The following is a 13,064-nucleotide window of genomic DNA, read 5'->3' as shown; positions in this document are numbered from 1 at the left end:
CAAAATCATGCACAGCGGAATAGAGTAAATAAGACAAGATATGATAAACTAGGAAAACCAATGAAACAAACTAGTTTCATTGGAACCACCCATAATCACAATTGGAACCACCAATTGACTTCAAGAACCTCTGGAAGCTTTTCCTCACAGTAGCAAGTTTGTGGGGGTTGCTACCATTTCAGCTTCTTCACTAGTAGAATCTTCAAATCTACTTTGATACTCTTTGGTTTGGTGAAATAGAGAAAACTTGGTTACAAAATTCCAGCTGCATAAACTAAGTGTTTCTCTATTTGAAAAGCCTTCTAATAGATGGCTTATGATGTCCTTTAAATACCAATTCAAACGGATCTTAATTTGAGCTTCAAACGAATGAGTTATGGGCTTTTTCGCGTTGTTGATTTTTATTGATCTGCGACACTTGATCGATCAAGCTGCTATCGACCTTGTGTCGAAAAAAAAATCTCAATAGAACAAGCTTATGTCTGGGAGGTAGTAAGTTTCTAGCTTCTATCAATAGGCATCAAGTTTCTATCGAGCTACTATCGAGGTACATGTTGAAAATGTGTTTTTCTTGACCTTTTCTTGAGCAAACTTTGTGTCTTAAACTTGGTCTTCAATTACAACTTTAAGACACATCAAAACTCAATAGAAAACATATAATTTGGCATGGTTTGACAATACCAAAACACATGACCCTAACAATCTCTCCCTTTGTCAATCCATGACAAAACCTCAAGTACAAAAGCCCATTACAATTATAATGCAAATACAATGAATGAACCTATATTCAAATAAACTAGCCTATCTAAAAATAACTACTCCTGAGAAACCATAGCTCGAACTAGGATTAATTGTTTTAATTGGCTCCATACCTATTTTTTCTGAAAGCACATAACAAATATGTTATATATATGCACCATGTGGAAAACAATGACAAATAATAAACAAGTAAATTGTATTTTGTCATAGGATATGCCAATTACATACAAATGTGAACCTAATAATCTCCCCTTTTGGCAATCTGTGACAAAAACACAAGAGTATATTGAATATCCTAGAATACATTCTACTCAAGATTACAAAAAATGAGCCTAGTCCAAAAGATCTGAACCTTGGAAGTTGCTACAAGAAGAAGGCTTGTAATCTTAATTTGGCTTTAACTTGTCTTTCCTAAAAGGCACTAAACAAGACGCATCAAGGTACCATATGTGAAATACAGACAAGTTATATAAACTAGAAACATGTGTATAAAGTGTGAAAAGAAACAACACATGTGAGATAAAGAGTGGAACACATTCATCATCATCATATATAGAAACAACACATGATGTATGTAAATGGTTGCAAAACCAAAAGATACACAACACAAAATATATCATTATGAAAGTGTATCAAACTAATTCTCCCCCCAAGTTAGTTAGATCAAAAAATTTCTTTCCTTTAACATGAAGTTCTCCCCTTAAATCTATTACTCCCCTTGAGGAATGACATTCGGATCTCAAATTTCTCCCCCTTTTTGACACAATGTCAAAGGGCATAGAAAGCTAAAAAACTTGACCAGAGACGGACAGAAAACTGACATAAAGAGAACAAGGAACCATAAGTCTACAAGAAAAACATGACAACAAGATGCTATGGATACAAAGGGAATAAAAAAATGCAAAACATGAAAAACATATGAAACGCATGAAAAAGGAGCACTAACTATCGAGAGGTATCGGGGGAGGTGTTGAGGATGATGTTGATAGATTAACACATGTATCAAGCAACAGAAGGTTGAGAAAAGAGCTTGACAGGTTGGGGTGGTATCAAGATGCTTAAAACATGAATTTTCATGCAAGGGCAATATGAAATAATAAAAACTCAACACAATGAACCAACCCAAATTAAGGGGGGGGGGGGGGGGGGGGGAAACATGTGAATGAACAACTCAAAGCTCAAAACTCCAAAAAACTTTTTGAAGCAAAAACTCCAAAAATGTTTTTGAAGCAAAAACATTTTAAACTTCTTGTAACTTTAAATGGCCAAATCACATTGTACCTGTATAATAGTATCAAGAGTAGCAAAGAATTACGTGTTGTGTGTGAAACCTTTGCAAGAAAGCATAAGTGTCTCATCATATGAGAATAATGATATAAGAGAATCAAGAACACTCACACACAATCATAACTATTTAATGGGGACCATCATCGTTGAGGTACATCATATAACTCCCATATCTCCTAGAAATACGTTTGCAATCATATTTAAAAACATTTTGATTCTTTTTCCTTTTAATGTTCTTTGCATATTTTTTTTTTTTTAAGTAAAAAGGCATATCATGCATGGGCATATAAGAGAGAAAATAAAATACCCAATTATGTTAGCCAAACATTTTTTTTTTTTTTTGCTGTGCAAGTGCTACACCTTATCGAGCACAACTTTTATGAGTTGCACAGAGATGTTTTATGATTGAAAAGATATAGTGATTAGATGGTTATTTATGCTTTTCTCTTAGGATTTTTTAGTCATGCCCGTAAAAAAGAGTGATATAGTTATTAATGATAAAAGATTAACCAAATCATGCAAATCACATAACAAGCCATAAAGCTCACATTGCTTAGTTGTGCATGGATATTCTCATCTAAGTTATAAGAGATACAAAGTTAAGAAACCTTGTTTCAATAGCCATACAAAGTGATAGCTCACAAACTGAATGACCCCTTGTAATAGAAATTAATTAATTAATTAGCCAAGTTATTAATTAATCAATTTATCATGCAAACGCGTGGTAGCACAAACAAATCACCAATAAACTAATTATGCAGCGGAAAATAAATAACACGGTGATTTGTTTACGAATGGGGAAAACTTAACGGCAAAAACCCCACCAGGTGATTTTCAGGTCACCACTTCCGAAACTCCATTATTATCACAACAAGCGGTTACAAGTAAAGGAATCCAAGTACCTTACCAACATACAGTTGAACCTTTACCCCAATACCCAATTGGACTTGTTTTGTAGTGACAGTTCCCTTTTCAGATGCATGACTCCCAGTACGTGACTAACCAATTGCGCGGATCCCAGTACGTGACTTTAATTACCAACTAAGAAGGTTGTTGGTTGCAAAGTTTTTCAGTTCATCCAAATGATGAAGATCAAGAAGATGCTTGGTCACAAAACCCTACGGTGCACATATGCAGCAACTTCTTCAAGAGAAAGAGATGAACTAGGGCAAGAACTTCGTCTCCGGTCACAATTTGCTTGAACAGAGTTTGCTCAAAACTTGTGCAACTTGTGAACACTTTAACGACCCTTAAACTGATCCTTTTATATGTCTAGGGTTAGGAGAAAAGAAAGCCCAAAGACACATTCACGGATCCCAAGAAAATCAGAATGGAATTCTAAAAATCTTAAATCTCGACAGATGTCGAGAAGGTGTCGAGAAGGTGTCGAGCACACTGAATGTAGAACAGCTTCCTTAAGCTCGATAGATGCAGCTGTCAAGCTTTAATGATTTTGCACTTTGAACTTGTTTTCTTAGACAGACTTGAAGGCTTCAATACTTGATCTTGAAACAAGGTTTCTTGCAGTATTTAAAGACATCCTAAATTTACCCAAATACAAGTAAAGTGCGTTTTGTCAAAGGATAAGCCAATTACATAAAATCATGACATATGTTCTTAACAAGTGAAACACATATGTCCTAACACAAAGGTACACAAGTACTTGTATACACATACACATACTGTTTTTGTATTTTTCAAAAAATTTCATTTTTCATTTTTTTTTTCTTGAAAGTAATAAAAGAAAAAAAAATGAAAAAAAAAATGCAAAACAATGCAATGCATGAAAGCGTGATTCCAAAAATTAATAAGAAATCAAGCATCAAAGTCCTACTTTAGATAGAAAGAATTAAAGCAAATGACAGACAGAAAGACAATTAAGTCTTAGACTTCTTTATCACCCACACAGCATGAGTCTTTAGCCGTGAAGATGAAAAGACACGTGTCTTAGTATGTCTACTGAAGGACATTGAGGAATTAGAATTCCCCTAAAATTGAGTTAAAAAGTTCAAAACTTTTAATAACTTACCAAGAATAGGTATAAAGCCTTTAGACAAAGGATGAGATCTATTAGATACTCACTTATGAGGGAACAACTTAAAACAATTAGGGTGAGTGTGACCAAAAGCACCACAATGGTGACTGTAAGGTTGATTTTAATCAACCATGTGTTGACTTTATTCCGTGACAAATTTGCTTGTAATACAGTACTTAGAAACCCTGTATTTAGGTGGGAATCATGTAAGGGTAGTGTGTGAGAGAGTGTGAAGAAATGCTCAAGATTGTGCAGTGAAGCAGGGACTCGCAACTGGATCTCGGGGGGAGGCTCGTGGCTTGCAAGCTGCCAAAAGTTGCACACGTGCAGAGCATGCAGGGGAGCTGAACAGCCATGCTAGCTGGAGCACTACAGGACAAAAATCCAGACTGGCCATTCAGTTAGCTCGCGGCTTGAACTCGCGACTCAGTCAAGTCGCGAGGTCAAGTTGCCAGCTAACCCTGTTTTGGAAAAACTAACTCTTTGCATTCCATTCTCACACTAGTATAAATACCCCTCATTCCCACAAAATATGTGTGGCCATTCAGAAAGAAAAACCCTAAGAGAGGTTTCTTAAAAATACTCATCTAATTAGAGAGAGCTACTCATTCTTAGAGAGAAATTTTTGTAGTCTCTTCTCATTCCCTCTCTCATTGTCATACCTATTGAGAGGAGATTTCTATCCAAACACTACCCACACCCATTTAGAGTGTTGAGTGTTTTTGGAGCTTTGGGAAGTATTGGAAGATGCCAAGGATGGCGGATGCTATGGATTATAGCGGAAGTCGGTAAGCTAGAAAAGAAAAAGGTTCGGCGCAACCTCGTTGGAGCAAGAAGTTTGGAGGGCTTAGGTACATAGGGTAGATTAGGCTTGGAGGGTCTATTACTGTTCATGTATCCCAACTACATTTTCTAGTGAGTTATTGAATGCTTGGAGGGCGGCGGAGAGGTTTTACGCCGAGGGCTTCGGTTTCCTCTTCGATAACACATCGTGTGTTGTCCTTGTGTTTGCATCTCTCTCCCTTTAATCTTTGCCTTTTATTTTCTGCTGTGGTTGTGATTTTAATTTGGCTTAGATAGTTTTCCAATTCTGTTTTATAGCTTTTGTTCATTTTCCGCACACTAGTTGTTTGACATAAATCTTAAATTGGTTAATTTGTATATTGGGGGTCTAAAAGTTCAAGGGTGTTTTTTACACTATTTGAACTTTCAGTGACAAATATGAGTAGTTTTAGAACTAATAGGCTTACTAAAAGGAGGTCGAACTTAGAGGTTGATAGAGACCTTAACTGAGGACATTAACAAAAAAATATGACAATGATGACAAGTGAGGACAAATTCAGATTCTTTATTCAACTTGGGAGGAGTTTTAGATATAGGTTTAGAAACTTCAACATTACATCATATTTTCTACCTTTGTCTATCCTAGCAATATTAGCATTCAGCTCTTCATTATTCCTTTTAAATGGAGGAATATAAAAACCTTTTTCTTTTAAGTTAGGCTTAACAACAAGTTTGGCACTAGTTAATTTTTCAACTTCAGCTTTGGATTCAACTAGTTGCTCTTCCAAACTCTTAATTTTGTCCACCTGAGATGAAAATTGATTTTTTGAATTCTCATTCAAATTATTGGCTTCATCCAATTTTGCAATCAATTCATCTTTTTCAAGTTTGACCTTTTTAAATTTAGCTTTTAATTTTGTAGATTTTTTAAGAGATTTCATACAAAATTTATAAAGCTTACAATAGGCATCTTGAATATCATCATCATCATTCAACACAAGATCATGCAAATCCAAACAATCAACAGTTTCTATAACAACGGGGGTTAAGGATCACACTTAGGAAATTAATCCAAGTAAAGTGTACCCATTATGATACCACTTGTTAGGAAATTTAGACTTCAGTTGATAGAATTAACAAGTTTTAAACCCGAGTTTTCAATTAGATCTATTATGAATAAATCTTGTTCAAATAAACAAACATCAATATCAAGTCATTATGCACAACGGAATAGTAAATAAGATAAGGTATGATGATCTAGGAAAACTAATGAAACAAACTAGTTTCACTATAAAAAAATCTGGGGGGAAACTTTCCCAAAAAGCAATCTACTATAATAAAGAGAAGTTTCAGATCTAGTGCAAAACCTTTTTCCTTAAACTCTACAATCCCAATAGATGAACTTACAAGAGAAACCTTTTACGTCTTTAGAACCTCTGAACTCTTCAATATATGAACGCTCCACCCACAATCACAATTGGAACCTCCAATTGATTTCAAGAACCTTTTGAAGGTTTTCCTCATAGTAGCAAGTCTATGGTGGTTGTTATGACTTCAGCTTCTTCACCAATGGAATCTTCGGATCTACTTTGAAACTCTTTGGCTTTGTGAAATAGAAAAAACTTAATTACAAAACCCTAGCTGCATAAATAAAGTGTTTCTATATCTAAAAAGCCTTCTAATAGATGGCTTATAATGTTCTTTAAATACCGGTTCAAATGGATCTCAATTCAGGCTTCAAACGAATAAGTTATTGGCTTTTTCACGTTGCTGATTTTTGCTGATCCACGATGCTCGATCGATCGAGTTGCTATCGAGCTTGTGTTGAGAACAAAATCTCGATAGATCGAGCTTGTGTCAAAAAGGCAGTAAGTTTCTAGCTTCTATTGAGCTTCTATCAAGATGCTATCAAGGTACATGCTAAAAAAGTGCTGAAAATGTGTTTTTCTTGACATTTTCTTGAGCAAACTTTATGTCTTAAACTTGGTCTTCAATTACAACTTTAAGACACATCAAAATTCAATAAAAAAACACATAATTTGGCATGGTTTGACAATACCAAAATACATGACCCTAACAATCTCCCCCTTTGTCAATCCATGACAAAACCTCAAGTACAAGAGTAAGCCCAATACAATAATAATCCGAATACAATGAATGAACCCATATTCAAATAAACTAGCCTATCTAAAAACAACCAGTCCTGAGAAACCATAGCATGATCTAGGATTGACTATTTTGATTGGCTTCATACCTATCTGTCCTGAAAGCACTTAACAAACATGTTATGCGCACCATGTGGAAAACAATAACAGATAATAAACAAGTACATTGCATTTTGTCATAGGATAATAAACAAGTACATTGCGTTTTGTCATAGGATATGCCAGTTTCATACAAATGTGAACTCATGGTAGTTTTGGCTGGTGGTGGTTGGGTTTATTTTGGGTAGTGATTGGTGGTGGTGGGTTTGTGGATTTAGTGGGTTTGTGGATTCAATAGGTTCTCATCTAGTGGTGGGTTCCTATCTCTCTCCCTTCTCACTTTTTCTTTGACTTGGTCGTGGATGGCTGTGGTTATCGGCTGGGCTATGGGTGGTGGGTTGTGTTGCAGCTTATGATGGAATTGATTTTGATGGTGTTTTCAATGTGGTATTCTTTTTTGCAAATATCACAATGGTCGGTGGTAATAGGTGGATTTGGGCTGTGGCCACAGTGGATGTGGGTTGTGGTCATGGAAGTGATAGTGAATGAAGGATGGGGGTCAGTGTAGAGAGATCAGAGGAGAGAGAGAGAGAGAAAGAGAGGGGTTTTGAGTTTAGAGAAATTAAATAATTTTTTTTATAGGATGTTTATGTTATTTTAATGTGCTGTAATATTAAAACAGAACATTTGATGTAGGGTATATTGTCAAATGTTGCATTAATGTAACATAAGTAGGTTTTTGTGTATTATATTAGCATTTGGCATAGCACAACTAATACCGGTGCTCATAGTAGAGTTTACATCCTTAAGCAATTTGCCCGAGCTGATGAAGGAGAAATTGCTTCAACAATACATAGCACTCATCACTATACGCTTGGCTTCTTTAAGGAATAACATAGTGAAGCCATCTAGACCTCGGGCTTTATCATTTTTCAGAGAAAATAATGTACTTTGAATCTCTTCTTCAGTGACTTCCATTTGCAACCTGCTCTTATTTGTTATCTTGCTTATCATGATGGATTCATTTAGGCTGGACTACGATCCAAAAAGCTTGATTATAATTAAGACGAAAGGTGACAAATGAGGGTGATCATTTATCCTCGTATCTGTAAACAAGCCGGCTCAATGAATTTTGGGATTAATACGAAAATTTTAAGTGTGGTCTTTAATATATATATATATATATATTAAATAATATCCATTTAAATTTTGACATACTTTTTTTTTTAGTTTAAAATCTATTTTTCTTAGGCTTGAAATGCGAATTTACTATATAGATTTTTATATTCAAGTTTCCCTTACATTTCTTTTTGAATTGATAATTTGAATAATTCACTTAATCTTTCTTGTGAAAGTGTGAATTTTAAATAAGTGATATTCTAGCTGTAAGTGATATAATGAGACCTCTTCACATTTTAATAAAAAATGCTTTAGTGTTTTCAATATTGTGGGGGACTTAATTTCCTCTCTTAATGTTTATTTTTACCCTTTTTTTTTTTTTTACTTTTTTTTTTGATACCATCTCTCTTCATGTTTTAATAGATAATGCATTCTTTTAGCCAATAAAGGGGCTTTTAATATTTTTTTTTTCTAGGTGAAGTAACCTTAATTAAAATATCCACTATGTGAGATAAATAAATAAATGATATTAATTATATTAGTTAACAAAGTTGGCCTTATTTTAGGTAATGGAGTACTCCGTTACCTAAATGGTCTTCCATTACTTAAATGGCCTATATAGTTAAGTCGAATATATATATATATATATATATATATATAGATAAAAACATTTCGGAAATGAGTTATTTGTTTTTTTTTTTTTTTTCCTAATATGAGGACATAAAAAAAAAGGTACATATCAAACAAAGTAAAATGACCACCACCAAGTGTGGCCTAAGAGGAGGAGTTTTTGAATTGTTTCATTTGATAAGCGGTTTGAGCGATAACTCCAACAAGATCCCGGTGGTACACATGATATTATCCATTGTAATCATGTGGTGTAGAGTCAATGAATTCACAACGGAGACCCATTTTTATATTTAACAAAAAAAAAAAAAATGCTTAAAAATCCAACACGCAACTAGGCGTTTTCTTAAACACATATCAATTCAAAATCAAGGATTAATGAACATGACTAGCAATGAAGTCCATTCAAATTTTCTCAGCCTTGGACTGAATAACAATTAAGAGTCACCCATATCAAATTTCAGCTCTACAATGAAGTAGAATGACCAGTAATTCTCTGCACCAATATTGACTTCTTGGCTCATGTCAATAACAAGGCCGTTAAGTTAAAAATAAAATAGTATATTCAAACTTTTAGTAGTTGACAAATTCATACATGGGAGCACATGTTTCCAGTTTACCAAGCAAAACCAAAGAACTTATAGCTATTTTTCAGACTTGACGTGCATGATCCTTTGAAAATTCCCTCGTCAACACGTGGCAATAAAAAGCCCACCAAAGCCCGCAGGGTACAGACTCTGGTGCCTATATATACCTTCACATAATTCATAGTTTGTCACATACAACCACAAGCATTTAGCTAAAAGCTCTTTTCAAAGAATACAAAACCTTTTTCTAGTCCCCACACCACTTATTTTGACCCAAAAAATCAAGATGAATTTCAGAAATATAAGCACCCTTGTGATCATTTTTGTTATCTGTGTGGCTATTTTAAGCCGTGGTGGTGTTGAAGCAACAAGGGTGTTATCTGAGGATTTTGGCAATGCTAACAGCCTCCAGACAGATTCCCCTATTTATGTGAAGGCAAAGGACATCATGGCGTATTGGCTTCAAAGGTTGCCATCGGGACCTAGTCCTGGTGGTGAAGGTCACTAGTTCATTCAAGTTGTGAAATAGAAAAGTATTATACAGATTTACCCAAAAAAAATATATACATACATTGTTTTTGTGTTTCTTTAATACTTTTATTTTTATTCTTTTTCTTGGCCCAGATGTACCGTAGCTTCTTCTAAAATAGCTAGAAGAATACGAAAAAATGTAATTGAAAAATAAATTCATTTATTCAATCAAATTCATAACCCATTCTTCTTCTTCTCCTTCTTTTCTGACTTCTGTCCTCGCATTCACAGGCATGTATTGTATATACTAATATACACAAATAATTTCAACTTCGAAATTGCATGCTACAGATTCAGTACTATACGATACTCAGTTAGAAATGAACGCGTTGAAGAAAACAAAGGAAACAATACACAGTAAATATGATTTATCCAAAATAATAAGAGAAAAGAGATCAATATTATTGTTTTCCTCTTTAACTTTTTTTTATTTTTTTTATTTTTTAAGAGAGTTTCACAACTTATGATGTCTGCTCCTGATGATAGCTCTTTATTATCAGATCAAAACACCAATAAATTTTTATTATAAGCAAGAATTGAATCTCAAATTTCTTATTCAACCATTAAAAATTTTACCAGTTGAGCTAATTAACTGAAACCTACAACTATTTTTTTCTCTTTCATTGGAAAGTGTTGTAATAATATTTGTTTTTTTAACGACCCAGGTCCCATATATATACTTCTTTTTCTAATAGGTTAACACAATCTCGGTACCATGCATCATGTCTCTAATGGATTAAACTTTTGGTGAGAAAAATATACAATAATTGATATAATGGCAAAAAGACCATATTGATATCATGAGTAAATTCTTCGTATCATGACTGTACTCAACAGGTTAATCTCTTTAATTTTCAAGTTAAACCATGCAACAAAATCTTTTTGTTATGACGTTTGTAGATCATCACTCCTTTTAGTAATAAACCATGCAACCATGCAATGAGATTTATGATTTCCAAATAAAAACTCTAAAAACAACCTCTTTCTATTTTCTTTTTCTTTTTTCTTATTTATTTATTTATTTCTCTCTAAAAACCCTTCCGAAGGGGTGTCAATTGGTGGTGTCCACAAAAATATGTACATCCCAACTAAGTTTTCCATTACACACTTATCTATCATTTGCCATTCTCAATCCGTTTGTATTCGAATATCAAATATTTTTCTCTAACAAAAATGGAATAACTTGTTACATAAATTTTACAACTAATTGTTAACTGTTATCTTCAAGTGGTGGACTATTGGTAATGTGGTAGACTACTTAGTACCCATTTGTATTTGATACTTGTACTACTTAGTACCAAGGTTTTCAGACCCGGACCGTTCATTGAATCGTAAAAGGGAGAGGTTCAAGGGTTTTGAGGTTGGACCGAGGTCGAACCGGGGTCAAACCGTGATGACGTCATAATTAATTTAATAATTATTTTAAATATATATAAAAACATTAAATTAATAAAAAAATAGAAAAATTAACTAAAATAGCCTAATTCATTTAGAAAAGCTTATTTCTAAAAAATACATAAAACTTACAAAAATACAGTACACAATTACACATTGTTACACACTTGACAAAAAAAACTCCTTCCCATCAAAAATGCATGAAAGAAACAAGTCACTAGACAAAAAAACTTTTCAAATGTAACATCCTTTCCACAAGTTACTTGAACCATAATACAAAAACTGATCCCTAAAACATCCTAATCCCACATTCACTTTTCCTTTTCAACTTTCCACAGAACCTACTCATTATGCAACAGACCCAAAAAAAAAAAAAAAAAAAAAAAACTAAATAATTAACTTGTATTGCTGGGAAAGCATAGGGTTTCTGAGAATAATGTCTTCTTATCTGGGAAAGCACAGGGTTTCTGCAAGTCATTGGTACTTGTATTACTGTTTTTGCTTCTTCTCACTTTGACTAGCTATTAGCTTACTTTTGTTTCACACTGTTTTTGCTTCTTCTCACTTTGACTAGCTATTAGCTTACTTTTGTTTCACATTTTGATTAGTCATTTCTTCTTCATTGTGCTTGTCAAGTATGTGAGACATTAGGGCCAATTGTTTTCAGGACACCATCATAAGAAAAAGCTAGTTAAGATACTATAAGGCGTCTGCCTGTTCTATCACTGAACTCATTTTGAAACAGGTCCATGGTCCACCTGTTCTATTCTTGAGGGTCATTTTTCTTCTTCTCTTTTTATTTTTTTATTAATATGTGGTCTGATAGCTGTAGTTAAGTAAATTTGAAATCTAGCATATTCAGATGCTATGTTAATTATGGGATTTCAATTATGTTGAGATTGCTTTTAGTAATGGGGCAAATGATTTGAGAATAATGTAAATATTATTGAAACCAACAGCAATAAAAAATACAAAAAAAAAAAAAAAAACATGCAGCAAGAAGTTGCAGGCACAACAAAGTAATTTTGGCAGACAGAAACACCAATTGACCCAAATCAATTTTCACAATTACAATAATATCACAAGCCTTATCTTCACATACACCAACACTTCAGATCTATATCATCATCCACAATCAATTTTCAATTGATCCAAATCAATTTACACACCAACACTTCAAATCTATATCATCATCCACAATCAACTTGCAAATATTAACAAAGAAAAAACAGATTAAAGTACCAACGACGGCAACGGCGACGAGGCACAGAGTGAGCTGCGATAGGGACGAGGGAGAGAGGCAGAGATGAGCGTGAGAGAGTGAGCTGCGATCTGGGTTGAGCTGCGACGGCAACGAGGGAGAGAGGTAGAGACGAGAGAGTGATTGAGACTTTGAGAGAGTGAGGAAGAGATCTGGGCTGAGCTGCAACAGTGCGACGGCGACGAGGGAGAGAGTGATTGAGAGAGTGAGGATTGAGGAAGAAATCTGGGCTGAGCTGCGACAGTGCGACGGTGACGAGGGAGAGGCAGAGACGAGAGAGTGATTGAGACTTGAGAGAGTGAGGATTGAGAGTGATTGAGAGAGGGTTTCAGAGTGAGGCTAAGAGCGATTTTTGAGAGAGGGTTAAAAAAAAAAAAAAAAAAAAAAAAGGCTGAAATTAGGGAACCGTCCGAACCGTGTGAACCGGTCACGGTTCACAGACCCGGACGGTCGAACCGCGGTCCGGACGGTTCCAT

The sequence above is a fragment of the Quercus robur genome, chromosome 10, assembly GCF_932294415.1.
Source record: "Quercus robur chromosome 10, dhQueRobu3.1, whole genome shotgun sequence".
Classification (NCBI taxonomy): Eukaryota; Viridiplantae; Streptophyta; class Magnoliopsida; order Fagales; family Fagaceae; genus Quercus; species Quercus robur.
Note: the sequence above shows the minus strand (reverse complement) of the source record.